The following is a 17,360-nucleotide window of genomic DNA, read 5'->3' as shown; positions in this document are numbered from 1 at the left end:
AAGTACAATGTTCTGGAATGGCCATCCCAGTCCCCAGACCTGAATATCATTGAGAATCTGTGGGATGATTTGAAGCGGGCTGTCCATGCTCGGCAACCATCAAACCTAACTAAACTGGAGATGTTTTGTAAGGAGGAATGGTCCAAAATACCTTCATCCAGAATCCAGACACTCATTAGAGGCTACGGGAAGCGTCTAGAGGCTGTTATTTTAGCAAAAGGAGGCTAAATATTGATGTGATTTTTCTATTGGGGTGCCCAAATGTATGCACCTGTATAATTTTGCTTTGATGCATATTACACATTTTCTGTTAATCCAATAAACCTAATTTCACTACTGAAATATTACTGTGTCCATCAGTTATTTGATAGATCAAAATGAAATTGCTGATCCAAACTCCCAATTATTTATAAATGGAAATCATGGAAACTTTTATACTTATACTTGTATACTGTATATATATATATATATATATATATATATATATATATATATATATATATATATATATATATATATATATATATATATATATATATATATATATATATATATATATATATATAAATGTCAAATGCCTCTCCTGTGAAGTATTGACGTGAGATATACACCTAGTTTCCTGAAACGAGTCACAAATAGCCAACACATGGGCTAGTCCAGTATCCAGATCAGAGCTGTAAATACATGTCGCGTTCACGTGCTTGTCAGAACTAGGAAACTGACGTATTCCAAATTGCTAAATGGTTGTAGTTGTACACGTGCTGCTTTCAACCATTAATCAACTCAGACATTTCAGAGTTAGATAGTTCCGACTAGCACGTGAACACGATAAGAATCAAGACAGTCAAATGACAGAGTTGTTAGTTTGGCACTGTTGATCAGCAGACATTTGGATTAAAATGTCAAATAGACAGTAGAAGGGGCATTCTGGAATTGATTGTGAAACTAAAGCATTGAAGAGTTATGCATCCACTACATTTATATAATCTGAGTTTGGGGGTAGGAATTAGAGCCCTGCCATGCACAGCAGAGATGTTGATAAATACAAAACACATGGGCTAGTTCAGCATCCAGACCGGAGCTGTAAATACAATCAAGATGGTTAAATGGAGATAGTTGGCCACTGAGTTAGTTTGGCACTGTATATTTGTGACATATTTGGATTAAAAATGTTTAAAGAAGACAGAAAAAGGAGTGTACTGGAATTTATTCTGGATGTTCAAAACTGTTGAGTTTTTCGGATGCTAGCAAGCATGCATTTGCACAACCAAGGTGCAGTTTACATGTGCATTAGGGGTTTAACATCGCTAGCTACATTTACAAAATATATAGTTTACAGTTGAAGTCAGAAGTTTGCATACACCTTAGCCAAGTACATTTAAATTCAGTTTTTCACAATTTCTGACATTTAATCCTAGTAAAAATGCCCTGTCTTAGGTCAGTTAGGATCACCACTTTATTTTAAGAATGTGAAATGTCAGAATAATAGTAGCGAGAATGATTTATTTCAGCTTTCATTTCTTTCATCACATTCCCAGTGGGGCAGAAGTTTACTAACACTCAATTAGTATTTGGTAGCATTGCCTTTAAATTGTTTAACTTGGGTCAAACGTTTCGGGTAGACTTCATAAGGCTTCCACAATAAGTTGCATGCATTTTGGTCCATTCCTCCTGACAGAGCTGGTGTAACTGAGTCAGATTGTAGGCCTCCTTGCTCGCACACGCTTTTTCAGTTCTGCCTACAAATGTTCTATAGGATTGAGGTCAGGACTTTGTGATTGTCATTCCAATACCTTGACTTTGTTGTCCTTCATCCGTTTTGCCACAACTTTGGAAGTATGCTTGGGGTCATTGTCCATTTGGAAGACCCATTTGCGACCAAGCTTTAAACTTCCTGTCTGATGTCTTGAGATGTTGCTTCAATATATCCACATAATTTTACTACCTCATGATGTCATCTATTTTGTGAAGTGCACCACCTTCCTGCAGCAAAGCACCCCCACAACATGATGCTGCCACCCCCATGATTCACGGTTGGGATGGTGTTCTTCAGCTTGCAAGCTTCCCTCCTTTTCCTCCAAACATAACGATGGTCATTATGGCCAAACAGTTATATTTTGGATTCATCAGACCAGAGGACATTTCTCCAAAAAGTACAATCTTTGTCCCCATGTGCAGTTGCAAAGTGTAGTGTGGATTTTTTATGGAAGTTTTGGAGCAGTGGCTTCTTCCTTGCAGAGCGGCCTTTCAGGCTATGTCGATATAGGACTCATTTTACTGTGGATATAGATACTTTTGTGCGTTTTTCCTCCATCATCTTCACAAGATCCTTTGCTGTTGTTTTGGGATTGACTTTTCGCACCAAAGTACGTTCATTTCTAGGAGCCAGAACGCGTCTCCTTCCTGAGCGGTATGACGGCTGCGTCGTCCAATGGTGTTTATAATTGCGTACTATTGTTTTTACAGATGAACGTGGTACCTTCAGATGTTTGGAAATTGCTCCCAAGGATGAACCAGACTTGTGGAGAACTTGGCTGATTTCTTTTGATTTTCCCATGATGTCAAGCAAAGATCCACTGAATTTGAAGGTAGGCCTTGAAATACATCAACAGGTACACCTCCAATTGACTCAAATGATGTCAATTAGAACCTTCTAAAGCCATAACATAATTTTCTGGAATTTTCCAAGCTGTTTAAAGGCACTGTCAACTTAGTTTATGTAAACTTCTGACCAACTGTAATTGCGATACAGTCTGTAAACAATTGTTGGAAAAAGTACTTGTGTCATGAACAAAGTCAATTTCCTAACCGACTAGATTGTTGACAAGGAATTGGTGGAGTGGTTGAAAAACGAGTTTTAATGACTCCAACAATGACTCTAAGTGTATGTAAACTTCCGACTTCAACTGTATATTTAACCTTTATTTAACTAGGCAATTCAGTTAAGAACAAATTCTTATTTTCAATGACATCCTACCAGAGAACTGCCATGTTCAGGGGCAGAACAACATAATTTTACCTTGTCAGCTCTGGGATTTGATCCAGCAAACTTTTGATTACTGGCCCAACCACTAGGCTCTAACTACCAATTTGTTTTCTCAGCCACAGTTTGAGTTGTATCCTGTCGGACAGTGAAATCTGGTTAGCTCTTACCATAGCTTGGACTATGGAGAGGCTAGCTAGTTTTGCAAAAGCCCATTGCATGCATTTTAAGGTGGCAGCATGACAATTTGCCCAAAGTTGGGTGTTGGTTTTGAACTGATGTAGCTAGCCAGTGCTTTTTTTCACAAAACATATCTAAGTTTGTTCTCCTTCACTTCTTATTACTGCCGAGCAACGGAGTTGCTGTACCCGGTTAGATAGAACTCTGAGTTTAGGCTAAAAAATATGTTAGCATGGTCAGAAATGCTACAAAAAGGTAGCACATTCTTGGTTCTTAATGGACAGAAATGAACATGTGAGAGCGATAAATGATACATTTCATAGCTGTTGCACCTGAACATTTTGTAAATCCGTCAGTTTATGAACTTTATAGTCTCGTTTTAATCCAACATCTAGACTTTGAGCTAGGTGGGAGCAGAAAATACTCTGAAAACTGATTAAAAATCTGGTATGTGGTTCTTGGTAACGGACTGATGGCTCATGACGAGAGGTGGGAAATGTGTTGATTTGCATTTTTTCATCGACATTAAGGTCATATTGGCTTAGATATGATGGTAGGGAGATTTGAAAATAACAGAGCTTTAACCATTGCCACACTATTGTGGGTGCAGAACATAAACAGTCACATTAACGTCCCACGGTAGCGTCCCCAGGTGCATGGTGCACCTGTTGTAGGTAACATAAACAGTCACATCAAGGCATGTTATATGTGACATGAACAGTCAAGGCATGGTGCAGCTCTTGTAGGTTACACAAACAGCCACATCAAGGTATATAAACAAAAACTGCCTGTTGAAGGTGACACAAAAAGCCACAGCAAGGCATGTAAACAAAAAGGAGCCATAACTATCCCATTTACATAGCCGCTGAATCGCAAAACAGTTCAACACAATATGCAATACAACTATAATTGTCCCAACAAAGAGGTGCAAGAGTGCATTACATATTTGTTTTACTGTTTCACAGAGCCTTCTAAAACAGAACATAGGCCTATTATCTTGATGGCGCCGACAGAGGGTCACCTCGCTTCTAGTCCTTAAACTATGGAGTATTTCGTTTTTTTTATATATTATTTCTTACATTGTTAGCCAAGAAAATATTAAGTGTTATTACATACAGCCGGGAATAACTATTGGATATCAGAGCGACGTCAACTTACCAGCACTATAACCAGGAATACGACTTTCCCAAAGCGGATCCTTTGTTTGAACCACCCAAGGAATTCGAACTGTTTCCAGAGGCTAACCCAAAACAACATCGCCACAAGAGAGGTAGACGGAGCGGCTTTCTGGTCAGACTTCGGAGGCGCGCACACCACCCACCGATTCTGAGTATTTTACTCGCTAATGTACAGTCTCTAGATAACAAGGTAGGCGAAATTAGGGCTAGGGTTGCTTTCCAGCAGTGTACATCCCCCCCAAGCTGACACCACGATGGCCGTCAAGGAACTCCACTGGACTCCATGCAAACTGAAAAACATATACTGCATCCGAAGGCTGCATTTATTGTAGCTGGGGATTTTAACAAATCAAATTTGAGAACAAGGCTACCTAAATTCTATCAGCATATTAATTGTAGTACCCGGGCTGGCAAAACTCTGGATCACTGCATACAAGGCCCTCCCCTGCCCTCCGTTCTGAAAATCTGACCACTCACTCAATGAGTGAGTTTATAAGGAAGTGCATAGGAGATGTTGTTCCCACTGTCACTATTTAAACCTACCCTAACCAGAAACCGTGGATAGATGGCAGCATTCGTGCAAAACTGAAAGCGCGAACCACCGCATTTATTCACGGAAAGATGACCTGGAATATGGCAGAATCCCTAGCCGCGTCCTGAGAGCATGTGCAGACTAGCATGCTGGTGTGTTAACAGACATATTCAATCTTTCCCTATCCCAGTCTGCTGTCCCCACATAATTGAAGATGGCCACCATTGATTGTTCCTGTACCCAAGAAGGCAAAGGTAACTGAACTGAATGACTATCGCCCAGTATTACTCACTTCTGTCATCATGAAGTGCTTTGAGAGACTAGTCAAGGATCATATCACCTCCAACTTACCTGTCACCCCAGACCCAAAGAAATTTGCATACCGCCCCAATAGGTCCACAGACGATACAATCGCCATCACACTGCCCTATCCCATCTGGACAAATTATCTTTGGAAGAATGCTGTTCATTGACTACAGCTCAGCATTCAACACCATAGTTCCCAAGCTCATCATTAAGCATGAGTCCCTGGGTCTCAACCCCGCCCTGTGTGAATGGGTCCTGGACTTCCTGACGGGCCGCCCCCAGGTGGTGAAGGTAGGAAACAACATCTCCACTTCGCTGATCCTCAACCATGGGGCCTCATAAGGGTGCGTACTCAGCCCCTTCCTGTACTCCCTGTTCACCCATGACTGCGTCGCCATGCACGTCTCCAACTCAATCATCAAGTTTTCAGACAACACAACAGTAGTAGACTTGATCACCAACAACGACGAGAGAGCCTATAGGGAGGATGTGAGGGCACTCGGAGTGTGGTGTCAGGACAACAACCTCTCACTCAATGTGATCATGGATTTCAGGAAACAGCAGAGGGAGCACAAACCTATCCACATCGATGGGACAGCAATGGAGAAGGTGGAAAGTTTCAAGTTCCTCGGTGTACACATCACGGACAAACTAAAATGGTCCACCCACAAAGACAGTGTGGTAAAGAAGGCGCAACAGTGCCTCTTAAACCTTAGGAGGCTGAAGGAATTTGGCTTGTCACCTAAAACCCTCACAAACTTCTAAAGATGCACAATTGAGAGCATCCTGTTGGGCTGTATCACCGCCTGGTACGGCAACTGCACTGCCCACAACCGCAGGGTTCTCCAGAGGGTTGTGCGGTCTGCACAACGCATCAACGGGGGAAAACTACCTGCCCTCCAGGACACCTAAAGCACCTGATGTCACAGGAAGGCCAAAAAGATTATCAAGGAAAACAACCACCCTAGCCACTGCCTGTTAACTCCTCTAAGATCCAGAAGGCGAGGTCAGTACTGGTGCAACAAAGCTGTAACTGAGAGACTGAAAAACAGCTTCTAACAGCCATCAGACTGTTAAAAAGCCATCGCTAGGTTGCTTCCACCTGGTTACGTGACCCTGCACTTTAGAGACTGCTGCCCCAAATACAAAGACATGAAATCACTGGCCACTTTAATAATGGAACACTAGTCACTTTAATAATGTTTACATATTTCTGCTTTACTCATCTCATTTATACTGTATTATATTATACTGTTCTTTCTGATTGGCTCTCCCAGAAACATTGGGTTGGGTCTTTCAGAACTGCCTTATGAAAGTTTAACGGAGGGACATCCATCTGGTTTTGTACAATTCAATATCTGTAATTGTTAACCAATAACAAAACATGTATTTTGTCATTACCAGGTACTTGACATTTGGAAACTCTATTTGCAGCATGGCCTTCACATAACGTCTTGGATTCAAGACAGTGTCACAGTGCATTATTGAGACCTGTGAGGATATAAAGGACACTGAGGTCCTATCTTCCACAACCCACTGAGGAAACTTGGAGACAAATTGCCCAAGTGTTTAAGGAAAAATGGGACTTGGGATTGGTTGCCGGAAAAAATAATATGATCACAAAACATTCAAACCTAGGGTGCTGTTTCTCTAACTATAAAGCAACGTTCTCAATTGTGCTACTCGCCTCGTGGATGCCAACTACCACTTCCCAGCTATTCAAGTTGGGGATTTTGGGAGAAACAGAGACGGCAGAGTTTATGCCAACTCTGTACTTGGGAGTAAAAATCATGCAGGTAACCCAAGATGCCTGTCTGCCAGGGGGTGAAGAGTTGGGAGAGATGCCATACACAATGGTGGGATGCTGCCATCCTACTAAAGCCCTACATGAGACCATATGCCAGGCACAACATCAGCTACACGAAAGACATATTCAGTTATCATCTCTGTCAAGCTAGAATGAGAGTGGTGAAGACATTTGGGATCCTTGTGGCCAGATGGAGGATCCTCAACAAGAATATCAACCTACTGCCAAGCAATGTTGATACCTTAGTGGTTGCAATGTGCATCCTCCATAAATTCCACACAAAGCCTTGTGTTGGCTACAGCAGAGTGGGGAAGGGATGAGGCAAGGGATGAGAGGCATTTCCATCTAGGCCAACAGAGCAGGTCAAGAGGCAGTCTCGGTCAGGGAAAAGTTGACAATGTATTTCACCTCTGTGGCAGGCAGAATTGCCTTCCAGGACAGAGTGATTGGAGCTAGGCCCACTTAGATGCACAGGGTGTGTTTGTGCCTGTGCTGTGTGTGTCCAGTCAGAACCATCACACTAGAAATACAATGCCATTCTAGTCATTCTGTTTGGAAAAGCCTCTACTTTATCCTACCGTGGGAGTCACAGTTTAGTAACTGAAAACTTTGTTTAGCCTATACTTTTAAAAAAAATGTATTCAGATTGGTGTCCCGTCCACAGGATGGTTGAGCTAATGTAGGCTAATGTGATTAGCATGAGGTTGTTAGTAACAAGAACATTTACCAGGATATAGACATATCTGATATTGGCAGAAAGCTTAAATTCTTGTTAATCTAAAGGCACTGTCCAATTTACAGTAGCTATTACAGTGAAATAATACCATGCTATTGTTTGAGGAGAGTGCACAATTTTGAACATGAAAAGTTATTAATAAACAAATTAGGCACATTTTGGGCAGTCTTGATACAACATTTTGAACAGAAATCCAATGGTTCATTGGATCAGTCTAAAACTTGGCACATACTCTGCTGCCATCTAGTGTCCAAAATCTAAATTGCACCTGAGCTGGAATAATACATTATGGCCTTTCTCTTACATTACAAAGATGATGATACAAAAAAATCCAAAGGAACGGTTGTTTTTTTCTTTGTATTATCTTTTACCAGATCTATTGTGTTATATTCTCCTACATTCCTTTCACTTTTCCATTAACTTCAAAGTGTTTCCTTTCAAACGGTACCAATAATATGCATATCCTTGCTTCAGGGCCTGAGCTACAGGCAGTTAGATTTGGGTGTGTTATTTTAGGTGAAAATTGAAAAAAAGGGGCAGATCCTTGAGAATATAACCAACTTTCTATAAGCTACACTTCTTTTATTTGTTTAGTGTATTCATTCTACAATTTGCAACTACCATTCCACCAACAAAAAATCTACCCATGAAATGTAAACAATTTAAATACAGCATTGTAATTTGACACCATGACTCATGACTCTTTTGGCTATAGAGGATTTCTGTAAAAGGAAAAAGAGGGAATACAGCACACATGACATTCACATTTAGCTAGCTAACTTGTTTTACTTTACCTGAAATGAACATGGTCCTTGCATTTTTCGCCGGATCCTTGTAGAATTTTTAAGCCGGGTCATAAAAGGGTGCACTTCTCTACTTTAATCCCTCCCTGTCCATCTTTCAAGCACCCACATTGGTTTTGTTTACAGAGAGTATGTTCGTTGTGAGAACCAATGAGGAGATGGGAGAGGCGGGACTTGCAGAAGGCTGCTCCACATTGAAAGTGTCAAGTAGAATCAAGCTCTATTTTAACGCTTGGCTACGCAGACACTCGTTCACACGCTCAAGCAGTCTGGGTGAAATGTTTGCATTTATTTTGCAATGCTCGCACACGCAACATGACCGGTGTGGTTTCAGTGTTACGCCATAAAAGCTGGAAGGAAAAAAGGTAAAGACATAATGTTAGACGGCCTTACTGAGTACCACATCCACTCCCAAGACTCTCCTTTTGGACTCATAAGTGAGTATTGATTATGTCCATAAAAGAGACCAGGTTAAATGGATTACTGTATTGGTTGCAAAGTAAATTACAGCAAGGCTCCAAATGAAATGAAAGTCCTCGAAACGGATATGAAAGCTGTGAGTAAATATACTTTCCCCTTGGGGGACCTTGAGTATGATAACAAAGAGAGCTCTTTATCGGAGGCTTGGTGCTGCAACCTCTGAAGATTTTTCTTTGGAAACCTCAAAAGTTTGAATTATACAGCTACCCTTGGGGGGCTCTGGACAAAAATACTGGTTTGGCCCACCCTTCACCCATATGTGTAATGCCTATGGGAGAGTCCTGATTTGTGTTGGGCGTGGCCAGCCCTCTCCGTGTACCCCTTTTACTTCCAACCCTGCCAAAACCAGAAGCCATGGGAGTCAGGCAGAGCAGCCCATAAACATTTAGAAATTATCCTCACTTCACTGAGGATAAAGCTCTCATGTTTGTAGGACCTCTTCCTAGTTATATTTCTGAAGAAAAACGCTGATTATGATTATCACCAGGCTGTGGTGGAAATGCCCAGGGTGAAGACGAGAACACCGACTGTAGGCCTTACATCCCTGCATGCTCATCGATCTGACGGAGGAAGGAGGAACACCCTGACTGTGTGGTATATATTTTTTTGTTTAACCTTTATTTAAGTCGATTAAATAACACATTTGTATTTACAATGATGGCCTGGCAAGAGGCAAAAGGTCTCCTGTGGGGACGGGGGTAAGACAAAACGGACAACACAGACAGAAGACACTGGCTACAGCACAAATACAACAGCAAACAAAACAGTGGATGTGTGTGTGGTTTGTGTGAAGTTTAACAACATGCTTCTTTACATAAGACAATGCAAACTAGTGACATTGGGTAACAACTATGTTTCATCTATTTGACCTTTGAACTCTCCAGGGACACCATGTCCTGGAGTTTTAGTTTGGCTTGAAAGGAATCCCAAGACCGTTGGTGTTATAAAGTGAGAAATGATGCTGGCTCCTCTCACCAATAGGCGGCGCTATCATCAGTCCTAGCTTGGTAACTGTTCTGTGAGCGAAATAGTTAGTTGAGTATGGTCTCCATGATAGTGGTGTAAATCAGTTGCTAAGAAATGACAAGTAAAGATTATATCCTGTGTCCTTGGTCTATTCAAGATACTACAATGGGCTGAGTAATGAAAATAGTTTTTTCCATGCTCGGTTCTAATTTTCAGGACTGTTAGCATAAAACAAGATTGAGATCTGAGATTGTATGTGTTTTAATTTTGAGCGAGAAGAGAGGATAGATAAAATGGCAGTTTTCCCTCAAATGGGCTTAAAAATAATAATGTTGGAGTCTGCATGTTTCTAGGGACGTCCACCTGACAACACTGATTGGTGACACAGTGAAGGGCTGTATGATACACAGTCAAGAGCCTTCAGGGATGAGCTCGATGGTTGCACATAAAATCACCATTGTCCAACACAGAGAGCAAAGTAAAACGAATGACCTATTTTCTGGCAGCAAAGGCAAAACAAGTTTGGTGCCGGTAATAAAACCCAATACGCACATTAAGTTTCCTGAAAATGTTCTCTACATGGGTGGTGAAGCTCAACTTCTCAGCCACCCAAACTCCCAGATATTAGTATGTTTTGACTTGGTCTATAGAATGCCCTTCTAAGGTAGTACTTACATGGTTTTCATAGTATTTAGCATTGAAAAATGCCAGGCATTATGTTTTAGAGGAATTCAGAACAAGCTTAAAATCATACAGATTCTGTTGAATCAGTCAGTCAAACTGCTGCCAATGGAATAGAGAACAGTGTCTTCTTCATAAACGTGTACATCAGCTGTCTCAATATGTCTCCCATTGCTCATTACAATGTTTTCACTGAGGAAATGTACAAGTCTGCTGTTAACAAATATATCAACGAATTCGTGAGGGCACTAGAACTGTCTGCAGCACCCAGACTCATCCTAATTGAATCTGTCAAATGTCTACAGTTTGCTGATGATCTGGTGCTTCTCTCCCCAACCAAGGAGGGCCAACAGCAGCAACTAGATCTTCTGAACAGATTCTGTCAGATCTGGGCCCTGACAGTAAATCTCAGTAAGACAAAAATAATGGTGTTCCAAAAAAGGTCCAGTTGCCAGAACCACGAATACAAATTCCATCTAGACATAGTTGCCCTACATCATACAAAAAACTGTACATACCTCGGCCTAAACATCAGCGACACAGGTAACTTCCACAAAGCTGTGAACGATCTGACAGACAAGGCAAGAAGGGCCCTCTATGCCATCAAAAGGAACGTAAAATTCGACATACCAATTAGGATCCAGCTAAAAATACTTGAATTAGTCAGAGAACCCATTGCCCTTGATGGTTGGGAGGTCTGGGGTCTGCTCTCCAACCAAGAATTCACAAAATGGGACAAACACCAAATTGAGACTCTGCATGCAGAATTCTGCAAAAATGTCCTCAGTTTACAACGTAAAACACCTAAATTATGCATGCAAAGCAGAATTAGGCCGATATCCACTAACTATCAAAATCCAAGAGCAGTTACATTCTAATACCTGATCATCGTGACTGACCCAAAATGAAGGAAATCTAAGACCATGTACAGACTAAGTGAGCATAGCCTTGCTATTGAGAATGGCAGAACTGGCTCTCAAGACAGGCTATGTGCACACTGCCCACAAATTGAGGTGGAAACTGTGCTGCACTTCCTAACCTCCTGTCAAATGTATGACCATATTAGAGACACACATTTCCCTCATTACACACACCCACAAATAATTCAAAAATAAATCAAATTTTGATAAACTCCCATATCTATTTGTTGAAATAACAAAGTGTGCAATCACAGCAACAATATTTGTCATCTTTTGCCACAAGAAAAGGGCAACCAGTGAAGAACAAACACCATTGTGAATACAACCCACAGTATAATTATGTTTATTTATTTTCCCTTTAGTACTTTAACTATTTGCATATCATTACAACACTGTTTATAGACATACTATGACATATGACATGTCTTTATTCTTTTGGAACTTTTTTATTTTTTATAAAAACATGTATTTCACCTTTAATTACCCAGGTAGGCCAGTTGAGAACAGGTTCTCATTTACAACTGCCACCTGGCCAAGATAAAGCAAAGCAGTGCGGCAAAAACAACAACACAGTTACACACAGTACAGTCACTGTACCTGTACAGTCAACAGTCAATAACACAATTGAAAAATCTATGTACAGCGTGTGCAAATGTAGATGAGTAGGGAGTTAAGGCAATAAATAGGCCATAAAGGTGAAATAATTCCAATTTAGAATTAACACTGGAGTGATAGATGTGCAGATGATGATGTGCAAGTAGAGATATTGGGGTGCAAAAGAGCAAGAAGATAAGTATCAATTTGGGGATGAGGTAGTTGGGTGTGCTATTTACAGATTGGCTGTACAGGCACAGTGTAAGCTGCTCTGACAGCTGATGCTTAAAGTTAGAGAGGGAGATATAAGACTCCAGCTTCAGAGATTTTTGCCATTCATTCCAGTCATTGGCAGCAGAGAACTGGAAGGAAAGGCAACCCAAAGGAGGTGTGGGCTTTGGGGATGACAAGTGAAATAGACCTGCTGGAGTGTGTGCTACAGTTGGGTGTTGTTATGGTGACAGTGAGCTGATATAAGGCAGGGCTTTACCTAGCATAGACTTATAGATGACCTGGAGCCAGTGGGTTTGGCGACGAATATGAAGTGAGGGAAAGCTAACGAGAGCATACAGGTCGCAGTGCTGGGTAGTATATGGGGCTTGGTGACAAAACGGATGGTACTGTGATACACTCCATCCAGTTTGCTGAGAAGAGTGTTGGAGGCTATTTTGTAAATTACATCGCCGAAGTCAAGGATTGGTAGGATAGTCAGTTTTACAAGGGTATGTTTGGCAGCATGAGTGAAGGAGGCTAGGAGGCGTGAAGGAGGCGAAATAGGAAGAAATTCTAGATTTAATTTTGGTTTGGAGATGCTTAATGTGAGTCTGGAAGGAGAGTTTCCAGTCTAAACAGACGCCTAGGTATTTGTAGTTGTCCACATATTCTAAGTCAGAACCGTCCAGAGTACTGATGCTAGTCGGGCGGGAGGGTGCGGACAGCAATCAGTTGAAGAGCATGCACTTAGTTTTATTAGCATTTAAAAACTGTTCGGAGGCCACGGAAGGAGTGTTGTAGGACATTGAAGCTCATTTGGAGGTTTGTTAGCACAGTGTCCAAAGAACGGCCAGATGTATACAGAATGGTGTTGTCTGTTTAGAGGTGGATCAGAGAATCACCAGCAGCAAGAGAGACATCATTGATATATGCAGAGAAAAGAGTCGGCCTGAGAATTTAACCCTGTGGCACCCCTATAGAGACTGCCAGAGGTCCGGACAACAGGCCCTCCTTGTAAGAGTAATGTTTACTGTTAATTTTGTATTGTTAATTTCAATTTAGCTAATTATCTATTTCACTTGCGTTGGCAATGTAAACATACATTTCCCATGCCAATAAAACCCTTAAATTGAAATTGAATTGAGAGAGAGAGGCTAATCCAGTCGAAAGCTGCTGAGTCACAGTGCTTAGGAGGAGGAACGTCAACATAGAGGTCATCAAATAGCTGCCTCTCTCATACAGAGGGAGGAAAGACTCTCAGGGTTCTATTTTAACAAATCTAACACAATAAAAAATCTAAGCGCTGCTTACACTTAAAATGTATGTCTTGCCCATTCACCAACCATAAGTTTGGGGGTGTGTCAGAAATAGTTTAGCTATTGTCACAACCAGAATTATTGGCACAGTAGCTGGCGAAAAAATGGCTGGGTTTTGATGAATGAACAAGTTGAAGGTTTGTCAAGACTTGACCCCTCACTGGTTCGTCAGAACGTGCGCCATGGCTAGATATGTTTTGCTTCAAGTTGTTTACGTTTATTATGTATTGTGTTGTCATCAACTCCTCCAATTCGAATATATAGATACTTTCTTTATTCAACCTTTATTTAACTAGGTAAGTCAGTTAAGAACAAATTCTTATTTACAATGAATGCCTACCCCGGCCTAACCCGGACGACGCTGGGCCAATTGTACACCGCCCTATAGGACTGCCGATCATGGCCGGTTGTGATACAGCCTGGGATCGAACCAAGGTCTGTAGTGATGCGTCTAGCACTGAGATTCAGTGCCTTAGACCACTGTACAACTTGGGAGCCCAAATAGCCGACAGAAACATATGACATAAGCCATGCAATTTTTGAACAGTAATTGCATGGCTTCAATATGAAAATATATTATCAACATAGCATTCACTCTGATATAGGCCTACTATAAAATGCATACATTCTGAGCCATGAACATGCCAAACGTTGTCAACAAGAAAGATTCAATTCAATATTGATAACACCTAAAAAGTTCTAATAAAATTAAAAAAATTAGGCTGTCTAAATACAGTTACAGGCACCATAATTGCTCCCATTGGCAAATAATATTAGGCCTAAGATAATGTAGACTAGGATTTTACACAGATCCAAACTTTTTCGCAGGAGCTGGAAAAATGTCCAATGTAAAGAGAATAGGGGAATGTCCACTCACCGTTATACTGCTGCCAAATACACTAAATGTACAAAACATTAGGAACACCATCCTAATTTAAGATGCACCCCCTTTTGACCTCTGAACAGCCTCAATTCGTTGGGGCATGGACTCTACAAGGTGTCAAGAGCGCTCCACAGTGATGCTGGTCAATGTTGACTCCAACGCTTGCCACAGCTGTATCAAGTTAGCTGGATGTCCTTTGGGTGGTGGACCATTCTTGATACACATGGGGAAGTGTTGAATATGAGAACCCCAGCAGTGTAGCAGTTCTGACACACTCAAACCTGTGCGCCTGGCACCTAATACCTACCCTTTTCAAAGGCACTTAAAATGTATGTCTTGCCCATTCACCCTCTGAATGGCAGACGTACACAATCCATGTCTTAATTGTCTCAAGACTTACACATCATTCTTTAACCTGTCTCCCCCTATTAATCTACACTGATTGAAGTGGATTTAAGAAGTGACATCAATAGCTTTCTCCTGGATGCACCAGGTCAGTCAATGTAATGGAAAGAGCAGTGTATGTCTAATGTTTTGTATTACTCAGTGTATACAGTGCATTCAGAAAGTATTCAGACCCCTTCACTTTTTCCACATTTTGTTACGTTACAGCCTTATTCAAAAATGTATTGTTTTTTGCCCTATTGCCCTCAGGGGTGCATGCTCAGTCCCCTCCTGTACTCCCTGTTCAATCATGACTGCACGGCCAGGCACAACTCCAACACCATCATTAAGTTTGCTGATCACACAACAGTGGTAGGCCTGATCACCGACAATGATGAGACAGCGTATAGGGAGGAGGTCAGAGACCTGACCGTGTGGTGCAAGGACAATAACCTCTCCCTCAACGTGATCAAGACAAAGGAGTTGATTGTGGACTACAGGAAAAGAAGAACCGAGCACGCCCCCATTCTCATCGACGGGGCTGTAGTAGAGCAGGTCGAGAGCTTCAAGTTCCTTGGGGTCCACATCCCCAACAAACTAACATGGTCCAAGCACACCAAGACAGTCGTGAAGAGGGCAGGACAAAACCTATTCCCCATCAGGAGACTGAAAAGATTTGGCATGGGTCCTCAGATCCTCAAAAAGTTTTACAGCTGCACCATCGAGAGCATCCTGACAGGTTGCATCACTGCCTGCTATGGCAACTGCTCGGCACTACAGAGGGTAGTGTCATGTACTGTCATGTTGTGTCTTGTCTCTGTCCTTTCCCTTCACCCTGTCTCCCTCTGCTGGTCGTTGTTAGGTTACCTTTTCTCCCCCGCTTTCCCCCAGCTGTTCCTTGTCTCCTCTTGACTACCTCGTCACCCCTTCTCCCACCTGTTCCCCTTTTCCCTCTGATTAGTCCCCTATATCTCTCTCTGTTTTTGTTCCTGTCCTTGTCGGATTCTTGTTTGTTGTGTTTCATGCCTGAACCAGACTGTCGTCATGTTTGCTGTAACCTTGTCTTGTCCTGTCGGAATCTGCCGGTCCGTCTGAGCCTACCTATGTTTGGTAATTAAAGAAGCTCTGTTTAAGTTAATTCGCTTTTGGGTCCTCATTCACGCACCGTAACAGGTGGTGCATATGGCCCGGTACATCACCGGGCCAAGCTTCCTGCCATCCAGGACCTCTATACCAGGCGGTGTCAGAGGAAAGCCCTAAAAATTGTCAATGACTCCAGCCACTCTAGTCATAGACTGTTCTCTCTTCTACCGCACGGCAAGCAGTATCGGAGCGCCAAGTCTAGATCCAAGTGATTTCTAAACAGCTTCTACCCCCAAGCCATAAGACTCCTGAACAGCTAATCAAATGGCTACCCAGACTATTTGTCCCCCCCTCCCCGCCTCTGCTACTCTCTGTTATTATCTATGCATAGCCACTTTAATAACCTTACCTGCATGTACATAATTACCTCATTGACCTCGACACCAGTGCCCCTGCACATTGACATATTGATTATGAACCGGTACCTCTATATAGTCCCGCTTTTGTTATTTACTGCTGCTCCTTCATTATTTGTTTTTATTATCTCTTCTTTTTGTGGGGTATTTTCTTAAAACTGCATTGTTGGTTAAGGGCTTTTAAGTAAGGATTTCACTGTTGTATTCGGCGAATGTGACAAAAAACAATTTGATTTGAAATTATACACATTTTTTAGTTAATGTGAGAAAACCACTCGGGAGAAGGCCGGAACAGCTCCTCCGGATGTGAACATAAAAAAAAAAACATTTTAAATTCACTGTCTAGTGATATGAAGATCAATTTCAAAGTAGAGAAGTGTAGGCAAGAGATAATAAAGAAATATTATGTCATTGTTGACAAAGATGGAATATGTAATCTGTCTGATATATAAAAAGCTTGAGGAAAAATACAGGGAATGTCTAACTCGTTGAAAAAAACAATATGGTCTTTAACTGTATTAGCCGAAGTAAGGAAGAGGGATGAGAAATTCTGTCTTGATATCCGTGATAGAACATTGCAGAGAGATAAAGAATGTTTCAGGGCTCTTGGTGAACAGATCAAATACTTAAAATAAGAAATTCAACAATTACAGGCAAGGATCATAAAAACAGACTTGGCCCCCACCTGAGTTGCGCAAGGTTGATCGGGTTTCAAGCTTTGAGTCAATAGATACTGACAGCGGTGACAAATTATGTCTTAGGCCAACCAGAACACAGGCTGTAAAAGGTAGTAAAGACAAACCCCCGGTGACAGTAATCACACATAAATCAGCATCTCCAAAACAGTTGGATGAATGGTCAAAAACTTTGCAGCATCCACGAGATGTGGGTATGAAGAC

The 17,360-nt window shown here is 41.6% G+C and overlaps 1 protein-coding gene and 1 long non-coding RNA gene across 5 annotated transcripts in view; one reads left to right on the top strand and one right to left on the bottom strand.

Annotated features, from left to right (window-relative positions):
* Nucleotides 1–6,020, top strand: part of LOC149985119 (uncharacterized) — a 105,934-nt gene extending 99,914 nt beyond the window's left edge. Inside the window, exon 3 of the long non-coding RNA XR_016486891.1 lies at nt 5,947–6,020. This is a non-coding gene — a long non-coding RNA (uncharacterized LOC149985119). The remainder of the gene's footprint in view (nt 1–5,946) is intronic.
* brsk2a (BR serine/threonine kinase 2a) overlaps nt 1–17,360 on the bottom strand; it is a 527,560-nt gene that overhangs the window by 265,773 nt on the left and 244,427 nt on the right. The gene's annotated exons all lie outside the window — the stretch shown is intronic.

Source organism: Oncorhynchus mykiss, chromosome 2, assembly GCF_057628025.1.
Source record: "Oncorhynchus mykiss isolate SJ-2025 chromosome 2, ASM5762802v1, whole genome shotgun sequence".
Taxonomy (NCBI): Eukaryota; Metazoa; Chordata; class Actinopteri; order Salmoniformes; family Salmonidae; genus Oncorhynchus; species Oncorhynchus mykiss.
The sequence above is the reverse complement of the archived record's forward strand: the minus strand, read 5'-3'. Positions and strand labels throughout refer to the sequence as shown.